The 14,836-nt window shown below is 35.7% G+C and overlaps 1 protein-coding gene and 1 long non-coding RNA gene across 2 annotated transcripts in view; one reads left to right on the top strand and one right to left on the bottom strand.

Annotated features, from left to right (window-relative positions):
* Nucleotides 1-14,836, top strand: part of kirre (kin of irre) — a 48,176-nt gene that overhangs the window by 10,544 nt on the left and 22,796 nt on the right. The gene's annotated exons all lie outside the window — the stretch shown is intronic.
* Nucleotides 4,791-5,762, bottom strand: LOC138913864 (uncharacterized). Its single transcript, XR_011419733.1, has 3 exons — nt 5,684-5,762; nt 5,390-5,465; nt 4,791-4,946 (listed from the first exon to the last, which is right to left on the bottom strand). It is a non-coding gene; the product is annotated as an uncharacterized lncRNA (long non-coding RNA).

Genomic DNA, 14,836 nt, shown 5'->3' with positions numbered 1-14,836 from the left:
GCCCCAATGAGCCCACGTACGCCCATCAATTGTCATTTTTATCAGCGTACCATGTCGCGAAATGTTGATTTTTTTAACTCTGCACTTAGAGGAATTTTATTGAGAATTTATAAATGATAATTTATCTTTAACTTTTAAGGCTATACACAATTATTGAAATATAATATTTTATTTCTTATAATTATGGTATTTTCTTAAAAATAAATTGGGTTTCCATTTTCCACTCTTCCTATTTCTTGCCAGAAATTTTTTCCCAGTGTCTTTATTACTGGCTTTCTTTTTATTTGGCTTGTCCTCCTAAAAGTGGGCTACAAAAAAAATGTGGGTGGAATGTCGGGATGTGGAAACAAAGTGCGTATTATTGACGCCCGAGCCCGTCTTTCTTTGTTGCTGCCGTACATGTTGCTGCTGTACATGTTGCTGTTGCCGCCGTAGTTGTTGCTGCTGGCATTAAAAAAAATGCCAAAATTTTTTGCGTTTGCTGGATTTTTAAGTTGTTGTGGTGCCAGAAACGGTGTACTTTCCACTGAAAAATGGTATAAAAATAAAGAAACCTACCAAAATTAATTGCACGCTAAGTTCTAAAAGATATTTAAGTATTTTTTTTCAAAATTAATAATTTAGTTCAAATTTTTTTTTTTCAAATATTCTACAAAAAATCATGGAATATTGAAGTTAGTTCTTAGTGTTTATTCAATAACTTGAATTTTAGCTATACAAAACAATACAATTTCATTTAAATAAAGGTATTTGCCTTTTTTGTTGTATTTTCCTGAAATCATTTGCTTGCACAATTTAAAAGGCTTTAAACTGGGAAAACTGTTGCAGATATTGCAGGTGTTACTAGCACTTCGTTTGATGTTTTTCCGCATTTGATTTCCCCCTCCCCCCTCAGCAGGAAAAGTTGCCGTAGTTTCCATCGCCCTGGTTTTTCATATTGTGGCCCTCGTCTTAACTTGGCTAATCAAAAGATTACTTGTGTGTTTCTGTGCTTCTGTGTGTGGGCGTCTTTGTCTGCGGTTGATTCCACTTCAAAAGCTGCCAAGCTGGAAAAGTTAAATACGCCGAGCCGATACTTTTGATTTTGACATGTGTGGGAGCTGGTATTGTGGCATTTTGTAGATTATTCAAATTAAAGCCACTTGCAAGGTCGTCGCAAAGTTACGGAATTTGTCTTCTTTTTTTTTTTAAATAAATCCCTTCTTTTGTGGGGAAATGTTTGGTTGAAAAGATTTTTTTCTATTAAACAGTTGGTATTTTTCTTATAATATAATATCAGCTGATATAAAACTTAATAATATCTTATTACCAACTTAAATGCCAGCAAGCTTTGCTTGTTTTTCTAGTTTTCAGTTTCCCATTGATTTTTCTTGTGGAAAACGTAGAATTTTCCTATGGCCTCAACATATCTGAATGCTCATTAATAATTGGAGTTTTGCGAAAATAGAACCGACTGAAGCCATTAGTGCATCGCTTCCCGGAGGACTCATGAAATTCGAAACTATCTCCGTTCGGACTCTTTCTATATTCATATCCACCCCCTATTTTCACACCCACCTTACTGTATTGCATTTATCGGTGACTTCTTTTCTCTGCTCGCTTTTCCAGCTTTTCCAGATGATAAGGATGTTTAAAGTCGTGGCACGGCCATCGTTAGTTCTCCATACCCATGATTTCCCAACTATTTTCCAAACATCTTTCCCACCCGGCTCGACCCGTTCCCCATTGCGTATACGCAATATTTCAGTGGTAGCCCCTTTCCAAAAATAATGCACAAAACACACAGGGACGTGGGGTAGGAAAGTAAGGGGTGTAAAGGGGTAAAGGGGGCGTGGCCGGTCTGGTAAGCTGAAATGTTTGCGCTGGTATCTGTTTTAGGCCCGGTTATCATTACCCCAACCCCCTACCAATCCCTTTAGCCACTATTTTGGCCCACAAGAAAGGCAATGCGTTTGCTGTCTTGTCATATGATTCAATGAATTTTTCACACAGCACGCCAGGGGTGTGGCTGAAATGGGGGAGCTGTGGAGATACACTGAAAGAAAAAAAAATTATGTTGTGTTCTTTTCTGTTGGGAATTTCCCAGATGTCGGACGTGACAGTATTTTGAATTAAACTTAAAAATAGGAGCCAGTTCTTAAAAATAAAAAAAAAATAACTTGTTTTTTGTTTCAAAAAAACTGTCACGTCCGACATCCTTGAATACCTATATTTTACAAATTTTATATTTTTGTACATTTTTAATATTAGGCGGGGTTTTTCTTTTTTAATAAAAAGAGTACATTATATAATTATTAAAAAAATATTATAATACATTACATTAGAAATATTTCTGTTTTATACTGAAAAATCCAAATTACTCTTTTCAACACTTTCTCTCTGTGTAACGATGTCCTGGCCAAATAGCATGACAAATGTATGCAACTGGGCAGCAGCGAGGCTCCAAAGGACGAAAAGGGAGATCGCTTGTTACATGCAAAGCCAAAAAACATTGCCAACCAAGAACAGAGGCAGTGGCAAAAGGGGTTTCCAAGGGGGTGTTATGATTGTTTCACGAGCTGACAAATAGAGCAACATTGCTGGCGGAATGGGAGGAGGAGGTTTGGCCATAAAGCCTCTCTTTTAGCAAAATTTATGCCTCTCCCTGGCAATGAGCAATGTGTTTTTGGGGAAAATCGTCATGGAAATGCGAGGGGGGGGGTGAAATCGGGCTAAGGAGGTGGTAAAATCGAGAGATACAACTGGAGGCGTGGCAGGAATAGCCATATGCCCCAACATTCGAGATCTCGAGGGCAAAAAGAGAAAATGTAGCTTTAGTCAACCTTTACCAATTAAAGTGAACTACAAATAAAATAATATTTATATAAAAATTCATGGGATTAACAAATTTCTTTTTTGTTTTAACATAAATTTATTTATTTAGAAGTAAACAAAAAAAGGTAAATAAATATGTTAATTATACTACTTATTTGTAACTTAAGATAAACCGTTTTTTTGCTTCCTTTATAAGTTTTTACTTTAAAATAGTTTAAGAGTAAATAACCGTTCTTATAACATTTTCTTTGAATAAATAAGTAATTCTACCATTCTCACTTTTTAATATTTCCGTAAAATCAGTGAAGATTCTCCAACCCCCTTCCAAAGTATTGCAGAGTTCCTTTAAATTCCTTATTAAATTCCCTTACCTGACCAACAGCGACGAATGCTGCGGAATTCCCATTCAATTTCCTTTTCAATATCCTCTAATCAGCCCGAAAAGTGTGCTACACATTTCGCCATTTCCTTTAATGCCTCCCCTCGAAATATCCAAGTATAAGTATATATCTATCTATCAAAATTAATATTTCATAACCAAAGAGGAGAAGAAGGAGGAAGAGAGAACCAGCCATTTGCTTGGCACATTAATATATTTATCAAAATCGTTTCCTTTCGCGTTTTTTCCTTTCAACGAATATTGTTTTTTCTTCCTTCGTCCTTCGAAGCGAAACGACGTGACATAATTAGCAAAAGGAGGGAAAACGCAGGACGATAACATATATATATATATTAAAGGGGCGTGTCGCCTGGCATTAGGGCGTAAAAATATTAATTTCCACTTAAATGAAAAATTATGCTCAATTTGAGTGCCGACGCAGCAAATAAATTTTTCCACATAAATTTCCAAGCGCTAATAACAATAACAATAATAATCAGCGATATTGCGAGGGGGGGAGGGGATTTTCCGTGGGTGAGGGCGTTGTGGAAAAGGGGGAGTGGCAGCTAATGCCCGGCTATCGTTGGGCGATTAAAATTTTGTTATTAATTAGATGCGCCCGGTGTCGTGTAATAATTCACAGCTCATCTATACACACACACACACACACACACAGGTATTGCACATGTGTGCTTTTGTGAGTTGTTAATGTGTTGGGCATTAGTGAAAGTGCGCCTGTGTGCGTATGAATCATGGGGCAATTAAAGCACAAAGCCAAAATGTCCTTTTAAATCACGAGTCGCGCTTAACAAAAGCGATTATTAAATTCACAGCAATTTAAGAGAAATTTCATATCGATGATGAGGTTAACTTAAAATCGAAATAATCGATTAATTATAATTAATATTCTTGATAACTAATGTTGAAATTATTATAGATATACTATCAATATTAAAATATGGGCATTTTCAGGATGTCGGACGTGACATTTTTTATTATTTGTAAAGTAAAAGTCGAAAAACTGTCACGTCCGACATCATGGAAATGACCATATTTGATTTGTAATATTTATGAAAGTAAGACTAGAAAATCCCCATAAGGAATTCAAGGGTTTACACATTATTTATCTTTGATCTTATATTTAAAAACCCACACTCATAAAAAAAAATCGAAGAATTTCCTTAAAATCTAGAAAATTCTTTCTTGAATTTTTGCCAAAGGCGACCTCACCTTTGTTTCAAGAAATGGTTTTTTTGAAAGGCACCATTAAAACCAGAAAAAATATTTCTTGTTTTAAGAAATTAAATTTCTTAAAACAAGAAAGGGTTTTTTAGAAAGCCACCATAAAAACAAGAAAAAATATTTCTTAAAACAAGAAAGGCGATTCTTGTTTCAAAGGTGGTTTGTTTCTTGTTTCAAGAAATTAAATTTCTTAAAACAAGAAAGGGTTTTTTAGAAAGGCACCTTTTGAACAAGAAAAATTCTTTCTTGTTTAAATTTCCTTTCAAGAAATTTTATTTCTTGATTTAAGAAATAATATTTCTTGAAGGGAAGTTTTATATTAACACTGAAACCCTAAAAATAAAATGTAACTTGGTTTTTTCTTTTGCATATTTTATTTATTTAAATTTAAAACATTTAACACTGAACATTTAAACAATTTTAAATAACACATTTTTGACTTAAGAAAACATTATTATAACCAAATATGTAGTTGCAGGCATAAAAAATTATTTTCTTCGGCTTTCCTCATCTGGAAAAAAAGAGTTATTGGGATATCAATGATTAGTTTTTAGATAAGAATAGATAGATGTTTTTAGATAATAGATAATAATGTAATGTTAATAATAGCCAAAATACAAACACGTTGGTCAGACGACCGAGAGAGGAGCAAGACAGGTAGAAAATGAAGAAGGAAGGGTTGAAAATCTAATTTCAGAAAGAGCCACATACATACATATATATTTACATACAGTCCTTTGCGCGAAGGGAGACCGAATGTAAGCAGGTCAGATCATGACAATTTTAAGAAGGAGTAGAGAGAAACGTCGCGACGCGTAGGTCAAGCGAGCGAGAGAGAGGAGCAGAATATGAAAGGGTTGAAAATCGGGTTTCAGATCGGGTGAGCCGCGTACATGCATAGATATTTACATGCATACATAAGTATGTCAAACAAATACAACATATTTTTCTTACCTTAGAAGGTTTTAAAACAAAATTACAGCTTCGACAAACAAATTATTTGGCTGTTGCAACTGCAGGTATTTTCACTCTGAAAAATAAATAAAATGCGAGTAATAAGATAAAGTTATTATAGAACTGTACACCCACAAATTTATGTACAAATGTATGTATGTACGTAGCTCTTAGCTAAAAAACAATTCACCTAAATTGGTATACGCTTGTTAAAAAGATTTGAAATGTATCCTTTAATTACATACATACAATTGTACGCCCGCTATACAAAAAATTATATACATATTTACATACCTTTGAATATTCGGAAAAAGGCTTCACCTCTTATCCGCTTGAAAATCACGTCCATCACTCACGAATTTTTTTCACAACTGACACTCGGGGGATCAGAGAAGTCGGTAGCCGGGTAGGCCTTCGTCCCACTTCGTTTTTCTTGTCGTTAACATTCGGCAGCCGAAGGAAGTCAATGGCTACTTTCCTATATTCTAGGGTCATTTCATTCATATATTCAAAGGTGATTTTGTCCTAAAATACGTACAAAAATGTTTTGGCTGCGACGGCAAAACAGACATATGAGATTTTCATTTTTCTATTTTTAAGAAAAATTCTTTCTTGAATTTTTTCCATCAAGAAAGGTTTTCTGTATTCAAAGGCCAATTTTCTAATAACAAGAAATTTTTTTTCTATTTTCAAAGGTAGGCCGATTCAATGGCGAGATTTCCAAAATTTAGAAATTAATTTTTATGAGTGCAGATGAAAAGAAAAATATATTGCTAGAAATTGAACAGTTTTCCAGAATTTTATGGCCTTGTCTACTGTTTCGCCTGCCGATGCCAGCGCCCTCCCGCCAGAGATATATGTACATAGAAAACCCCCCCCCTTAACTACACCCATGGCCGGAGGGCCTCTATCAATTTCAATTGCGTTTACTGCCGCTGGCAGTGTAATCAGTTTTTCGCTTATTGCCGCTAACTTTGCCCGCACACAACGAGGTCAAATCAGACACGACACGCCCACTGCAGCCCCCTTTTCGACGCCCCTGGAAATCCAGTCATAGAGCCAGAATATTGGATAATTGGGCTCTGCGAAAAATCAGCCACTAACATTTGCACTTCTTTTGCCGAAAACGAAAAACCTTTATATCCACCTTTTTTTTTGTCAACTTTATTTACCCAATTTTGCACACTATTTTTGTCGAATATTTCTCCTGTGTTTATTTGTATTTCTTTCTTTATTTTTTTGGTGCATTTTATAGTTTAGTTTTGCAAAAAAAAGGTCTTTTGTTCATTTTGTATATCTGCAATTGGCGAGAAATGCAAATTAAATCAATTTTGTTTTTGTAATTGGAGCTTGTCAATTGCTTTGATGTTGTTGCCTTGCCATTCTTTATTTTATTTTTCGGCTGTTTTTGGTTAAGCAAATAAAATGGTACGCATACAATGGCACAAATGAAAAAATAAATGAATAAATACGATAAATAAAATTGACATAAGCTAAAGAAAAATATTGCTGACAAAATCGTTATAAACATTGCCTTTCAACCTGTTCAACTGATTTTTTCTTCTATTTTCAGGTGAGTTGACAAACACAGATTTCGAGCACTTTCAATGGGCTGTGTAAACTTGATAAGTGAGTGTACTCTAGTAATTAAGTTATCTTTACTGGCAAACGAAAATGTTTGCCAAAAAGAAATAAACTCAAGAAAATTCCTGATTATTTAATTAATCTCAAAATCCATTAAATTTTGTTGTACAATTAAATCATAATTAAATGTATTTCTATATTTCCCCTTTTCTGTAATACAAATATTTTAGTCGGTTACAAAATGATCATGAAAGAACGCAATAAACCAAAGAAAGGATGCTAGAGTCTAGGAAAAAATGTCCATTCTCCTCCATTAAATTTATTCACTTTTTCCGCAAGTTTCCATCTATTTTCCAATTTATTTTACCCCCCTAAATAATTTTTTGTAGTTTGTTTCGAAGACAGATGCGGCAAGAGGTGAATTCATTTTTAATTAAAAACAAGCCACGCCCACCGCAGAAAAAAAGGAAAGAACGCATCAAAAAAGCGGACGAAATATAACAACTAGGGATAGAATATATACAAATATATAGTTATATACATACGTACGTATACACCGAAAACCACAGGCCCCTCGTTTCTTTTTCATTTTTTTTTTGCCATCTTCAGTCAAATTCATTTCGAGTAGAAAAATTTTAGCTGTTAGCATTTTTTCCCCGCTTTCTTCTATATTTTTATATATATTTTTTCCTTGCGACAGCTTTTCATTTGGCCATGGAAAACCCCTTTCCATTTCCATTTCCATTTCCCAGCATCCCAATGAAGCACTTTCTGGCTTAATGCCTTCCTAATTGAAAGTTGCAAAAATTACAGGTAAAACAGAGAGAGACAGGTATAAGCCGAGGGAAAGAGATGGCGAAAAGTTTTTGCCCAGCAAACCGCAAATAATAACAAGAAGAAGTAGGAAAAGCGGCTGCAGAGAACAAAGCCCGGTGAAGGAGACGTGGAAAATGGGAAATGGGAAAAGCGGGACGGAAACGGGAGAAAAGCGCCGAGGCAGTCGAGGTATTGACTAGGAAAACCCAGAAGCAGCACCTGAAGAACGAAAATAAAAAAGAAGAGCCACTAAAAAAATGGAAAAAAAGAGGAGGAATTAAAAAAAGAAATAAGGGAAAATCATTCATTAAATTTTGCAGAATGAAATAATATTTTTATTTAGTTTTCAGCTTTGTCAAGTTAAGGTATTCAAGTGATTATTTATTATATTTTTCTATAGATTTTTTTTAAGTGTATCCAACTCATAACAAAAAGCAACAAGCTTTTTTAAAAAAATATAATATAAATTAAATTTGTTTATTTTATAATAACCAAATTTATTATAGATTTTTATTTTTTATTTTTAGTAAATGATTAAAAATTAAAAATCTAAATAGTTATATTTCTAAAATGAAAGGACGCAAAAACATTAGCAGAAATCAGGATTTGACCGAGATTTTATCAGAAATTTTTTCCTAAGGCAGTCGGATGGCACTAATGCGGTGGCCTTGACTGTGCCCGCCGAAAATGTTGAGGTAGGCTAAGCGGCTTATCTGCTGGCAAATGCATTGGAATCGAGTTCGAGTACGAGTACGAGTTCTCAATCAGGTCAGGCCACCACCCATCGGACGCCCAGCTTAACCCACAAACACCCTCCAGCCAGACACTTAACCCATTCCAATTGGCAAATGCCTATTAGTCGACGGGGCCATTTAATTAAGTGGGCGTGGCAATTGATTATAATCGCCGGCTACCGAAAGCGAACGACAAACAAAACGAAAATCGAAATCCAAATCCAAATTGATTGCCAAATTGAGGGCCAAACAAGAAAAAAAGAAAAGAGAAAATAAATAAATAAATAAAGGGTGTAGGTCAGAATACGCGTGACCTTGTCAGCCATTTTGTACAGCAGCTTTTCCTCTGGCCATAAATAATTTATTGCAAATTTCCCCACCCCCCTAATTAATTGGCCAATAGTCGAATGGAAAATAAACGAAACCCTGAGGCTCTAAATAATTCCATTAACCGACAAATATAAATCCAAATTACACAAATAAAACGGAATTTTAGTAATTTATTATGTCAATCAGCCGGGGGCCAAACTTACCGAACTAAGAAGCTTAAAATTACGCAATTGCATTTATTTTAAGCCTCTGTAATTTTTAAAATCATTCTAATAAATTTAAATTTATGGCATTTAAAAGAACGGAATATTTTTGGAATTTTATAAAATAATTTGTATTGCAATCTAAAATCAAGAATTGACTATTATATATTTATGAGGTAATTTCTTTAATCTATACTCATTTACTCATATACACTCATTTACGACTTTCTTGTTCGTTGACTTTTCCCTTTGTATTTTGAATTACTTACTTCAACACTTCTTGTTGGGGTTTATTCAATTCAAATTAAGTGATTAATTGTGGGGCTGGCGCGCCTCCAACTTGCGTCAAGTCAACAGGAATCGAAAACTTTTCAAATTGTCATAATTATTCAAAATTGTTTTCTGCCCAATTTGAATACAGCTAGCCCAATTTTTTGTTGTTGTTTTTATGGCTTTTCCGAGCGGCGATTCCAGAAATTTGCCTTCCTTTAATCACGCCTCTTTGATTAATGACTCTCCGGCAATTGACAGGAATTTTTGTTTGTAGTAAAATAAGAAGTGGCAGAAAAAAGGAGCCAAGAAAATAGAAACAGGGCCCAAAATGTTGCCAAGAATTTTTGTGGCTCAGCCAGAGAGACAGGCGACAATGAGACAAAATTGTCGCAGATTTTTCTCTTTCTTCTGGATTCCTTCTTCTTTTTTCCTGCCCTGCGGCATTCAAATATGCAACAGCAAAGCGGCGGAAAGGCAGGAAAAATGGAGAAAATGGGGAAAATGGTTTGGGGAAAAGCCTGGGCATGCCAAAGGTAGCTGCCAATTTATTTTGCATTTTCTTGGGTGATTTTGTCCATCTTTTTTCTTCAAGCTTTTTTGTAATACCCTTTCAAAGAGTCTTAAATAAAAATTATTTTATACAAACTGTTTTTCAATATATACTTACGCTTATTAAACATTACCTAGTTTATATGGTATACTCTCAACCTTTTATTGTGCACTTAATAACATCACTTAATAAATTGTTACCAACTTGATTCTACAAATTGTCTTCTGTCACGGATTAAAATGTCAACCTAGGGTATTTCCTATCCATTTTTTATACTCTTTGTTTGATTTTTTCCATATTTTTTTGTTGTATTTTTTTTGGCCCGGTTTCTTCTCGTTTTTATCGCGACATTTTGCTGCAGCGACTTATGCATGTAGAGTTTTAGGGGGCGAGGGGAAACGTTGGAGGTTTTAGAATTCCTGCATAAATCGCATTGATACGGGGGCAAAAAAAAACGAGAACGTCTAAAAAGGAAGGAATTTTTCCTTTTGTTCGGCGGTAGTCTTGGCCACGTTTTATGGCCACGCCCCCTCTTAACCCACGACAGCCCCGCCCCAGTCTGCTTAACCTGCACGTGATGTGAAAGAATCGCTATCCCAGCTGAGCCCAGGACGTGTCCTTCCTGCACCGCCAACGATTCTTAGCTCTTAACTCCCAACTGCAACTCCAATTCGGATCTCAGCTGGAGTTTAAATTCGCCATAGGACACTGAGAGAAATATTGAACAAAATCAATATAAAGAACGCCATACAAAATACAGAAAATACTGATTGAGTTTAAAATATTAAATGAAAAACCGAAATTCGAGTATAATTAGAAAATTTGTTTTCTCCAACTTTTTTATTTTTTAAACAAATATTACAAATTTAGTAAACATTTTTTAGAAATTATTTGTTATTATTTATTGCAAATATACATTTAGTAATTGTTTATGTTGTTTTATTTGTGTTGTCATTACATTTATTTTAGCAAATTATCATAGTTTTTTGTATAATATTTCTCAGTGAAGTCCTGATGATAAGTCTGAAGTTTTCCCGGGGGAAAGTTGGCCAAGGGTTATGGTTATTTCCAGGACTCTGGCTCCATGTGAGTTCATGTGACAAATGAGCCAGCAGCCAGGATTCAAGAGTGCGGAAAAGAAAGAAATTTGTAGATAAAAAGTAGTTGAAAATGGGGGAGAAATATTGGCAAAGGCGGCAAGAGGAATGGCAAAGAAATGCATTATAAAATTCATACTTGTGGTATCAATATTTGATCAGAAAGCAAGCATTCCACATTCCCGTTCGTACAACTTTGGTTTTCATATCTTCTACAATTTTTAAAGGCTTAAGCTTATATAAAAATGGCCTTTAATGTACTTAATATTAGTTATTAAATATTATAATAAATAATAAATGATAATAAAATATTTTTTTTTCAAGTCAAAATGTCCCAAATTAAACGAAATAAATTGGCCGAAAATAACGTTACTTTAAGCAAAAGTTCTCCTTTAAGCCCACACGAAAATTTGCCAACATCACTGATTGACTGCCAAAAGCGAATAATTCAAAGTTCCTGACAAACTTTCCCTTTTGTTCCTGCCATTTCTTTTCTTTTATGCTCTCTTGTTTATTTTTTTTTTCGGCTTTTTTGTGGACTTCTTGAGCCTAGAATTTATTTTTATGACTCACGCACTTTTGCGGCTTCCGCTTAGCTGCTGCTCCATCAAAATGGAGCCATCAACACCTGCTTAGAGCGAGGGAAAATGGAAAATGCTGAGAAAAGAGGGGAAGACGAGCCGTATGAAAGTGAAAGGACCAAAGCGAGAAATATTTATTACGCAGGCAGAGAAACTTGGCTTTGAGTTATGGCCGGCAGTCGGCGAAACTCAATTTGAATAAATTGTTGAAACAAAACTCAAACATATATGCACTCAAAATCTCCCACACACACATGCCAAAAAATAAATAAAAACCTACACTCGAACAAAACTCAAACAGCAAAAGCAAAGCCATAAAAATCAAGGGTAAGATGAAGGAAAAGTCGTGGGGGAGAAAGGAAGAAAAGGATGAGGAAAATGGGGGCAGTGATTTCTTTTTTTCTGACAAACTTTTCGCGCTGCGACTTTAAAATGAAATTTACAACATGGAAAAGAGTACTTTTCCCTCTTTCTTTCATTTTTTGTTTGATTTTCTTCTCGTTCCTTTTTTTTTAACTTTTTTTGGTACTGCAATTGCCAACAGTTTGAAATGTAAAGTGTACTGGTGGCGTTGAGAGAGGTTTTTGCATGTGTGAGGAATCAAGGCGCATAAATTTCAAAAAACAGCCAAACAATAAGTACAGCGCAAATTGGATATCGCTGACTTGCAAAATAAAATAAAATAAAATAATATAAAAACAGATCTTTTATCTTATTTCATATCAAAAAAAATTCTATATTATTAATGACAAATTTATAATGTAATGTAAATATTTTTATTTCATACAATTTTTAAAAAAATAATGCAAAATAAAATAAATACAACCTTTATTCATTACAAATAGAGATGAATGACTTGATCTTTAAAAATATAAAATTGACCTGCGCATATCCATCTGATATTTTGTAAATTTTTTTCCCTTATTGTATTTAGCGAGTGTTCACTGTGGCCCCAAAAAGCAGAAGCTGTAGCCCGCCCACGCGGCTTTTAAGCTTATTTACTGCTTATATATTTTAACACTCCCCGTTCCGAAAGCCCTGCCCGAAAAAAAACTGACACAGCTTCTCTTGGATATTCAAGTACCCCCCTCCAAAGCGCCCACCAAAGGCTCCTGGAAACCAGCCAACCCCTCCCCATCACCCCCCTCGAAATCGCCCTCTCAATTCGACAACAGCGAGAAATGGAACCAAATAACAACAACAAACGATTTCCCTTCCCCTCCGATATATATTTTATTTTTCGGCAGCACTTCCGCGGCAGCCAAGGCCCCCCTTCGACCTTCCACGCCCCTGCATCCTGTGCCCCCTGGACCCCGAATCCCGAATCCTGCATCCAAACAACCCAACCCCCTCTCGATGGCCCTCAACATGACAAATGGCTGCAAATCGTCTTCCTGTCGCGACCGCCGCGTTGACAGCAAATGGTTTTTCTTTTCTTTTTTTTTTTTGGTTGGGCCTGCAAAAATATAGCATGAAGTTTGGTATATTTTTTATCGTTATTTTTCATTATTTATTTATTTATTTAGCATTTCTTGTATATTTTTCTTTGTACTTATTCCTGTATTCCAGTACTTCTTATCTGCAAGTTTTGCGGGTCTACAGTGCGGATACTTAATTCTTTGAGGCGCCCAAGAAACGGCATTAAAGTCGGTTTATAAAGCTGGTTAGGAGTTGCTCGGATTTAACATAAACAAAAACAAGAGAGAACGCTATAGTCGGGTTCGTGTCCCGACTATCTAATACCCGTCACTCAGCTAATGGGAGTGCGAACGCTGTACGCGGGTTGGTGTCCCGACTAATAATCGTAACTCAGCTAAAGGGAGTGCGAGGGAGATAGATATAGAAATTTGGATTGCGTATAACTTTTTAATGAATGGTCCGATTTGAAAAATGTCTTCTACATTTCGATAGGTATAAATATGCACAAAAAAATTGCATTTATACTTCTCGGAAATCTTAAAAGGTGTGGGCGCAGGACCCATTTTAAAATCCTTAGTGGGCGATTGTGGGCGTTAGAGGGGGCGTGGCGCTCGGCTAAAATAAACTTGCGCTGCGTAGGAAGCCAAAGAATATGTGTGGGAAATCTCAACCTTCTAGCTTTTGTAGTTTCCGAGATCTCAGCGTTCATACAGACAGACAGACGGACAGACAGACGGACAGACGGACAGACGGACAGACGGACAGACGGACAGACGGACAGACGGACATGGCTAGATCGACTCGGCTAGTGATCCTGATCAAGAATATATATAGTTTATAGGGTCGGAAACGCTTCCTTCTACCTGTTACATACTTTTGCACGAATCTAATATACCCTTTTACTCTACGAGTAACGGGTATAAATACAACTCATATGAAAATTAAAGTTTAAGCCAAGTCAGATTTAAATAAAGCCATTTACCTTTAGAGAGCAATGCTAAATATTTGGGACACACTCGACTTTGATTTAAACCGCAACGCCCACTGGCGGCCCTCGATTGAACCCGAAATTAACCCGGGGCCCTAACCTTTTCCAAATTGGTAAATTTGCGAAATTCAAGCGTTTTGAGGCTTGGCGACCTTTGCGAACCCCTCATGTGACCCCTTTCAACCCTTCCAGCCCGCCAAAATGTCCGAGAACCGCAGTCTTGTCAACTTATTTAGTGCTCGGCCGCAAGACCCAATCACAAACACACGATAGAGACGGCTATAGCGAATATTAGCTAGAGATAGAGAGAGAGAGAGAGATGGGGCATGCCAGTTGGAAAGAGAGGGGCGTACTTTAGTACGGGAAAACAATGCACTGGCAACACGCAACCCAAAAAGTGAACTAAAGTTCACAGGCGGAAATTTCGCAGAGACCGCAGCGACCAGAAAACAGAACCGAAAACCGAAAACCAAAACCGAGAAGCCGGCGTGGGGTTAACGCGGGGCGTTAGGGGGTTAAGAGCGACCGCCAACTAAACATTACGCATACACCTCGTTGTCTGCGCACAAACACACTCGCACACACACTTGACCCACAGATGTGGCTCGGATAATAGCACAAAAATATCAAATAAAAATTCTTACAATCACAAAATTTAGTAAATTTATTTAAAAATTTAACGTAATTTTTTTATAATAAACTATTCTATTTTATTATAGAAATAGTATATTTACTAGAAATATCTTACAAATTTATAAAAAAAAATCTATTGAAAGCCCAAATAAAGAAAATAAAGAATTTTTGTTCACTTATTTAATTTGTTTTTATAAATTGACAAAAATAATTACAAAAAAAATTTTGTAAAATAAACT

Source organism: Drosophila takahashii, chromosome X (genome assembly GCF_030179915.1).
Source record: "Drosophila takahashii strain IR98-3 E-12201 chromosome X, DtakHiC1v2, whole genome shotgun sequence".
In the NCBI taxonomy this organism is placed as follows: Eukaryota; Metazoa; Arthropoda; class Insecta; order Diptera; family Drosophilidae; genus Drosophila; species Drosophila takahashii.
This window is presented reverse-complemented; position numbering and strand designations above follow the sequence as displayed.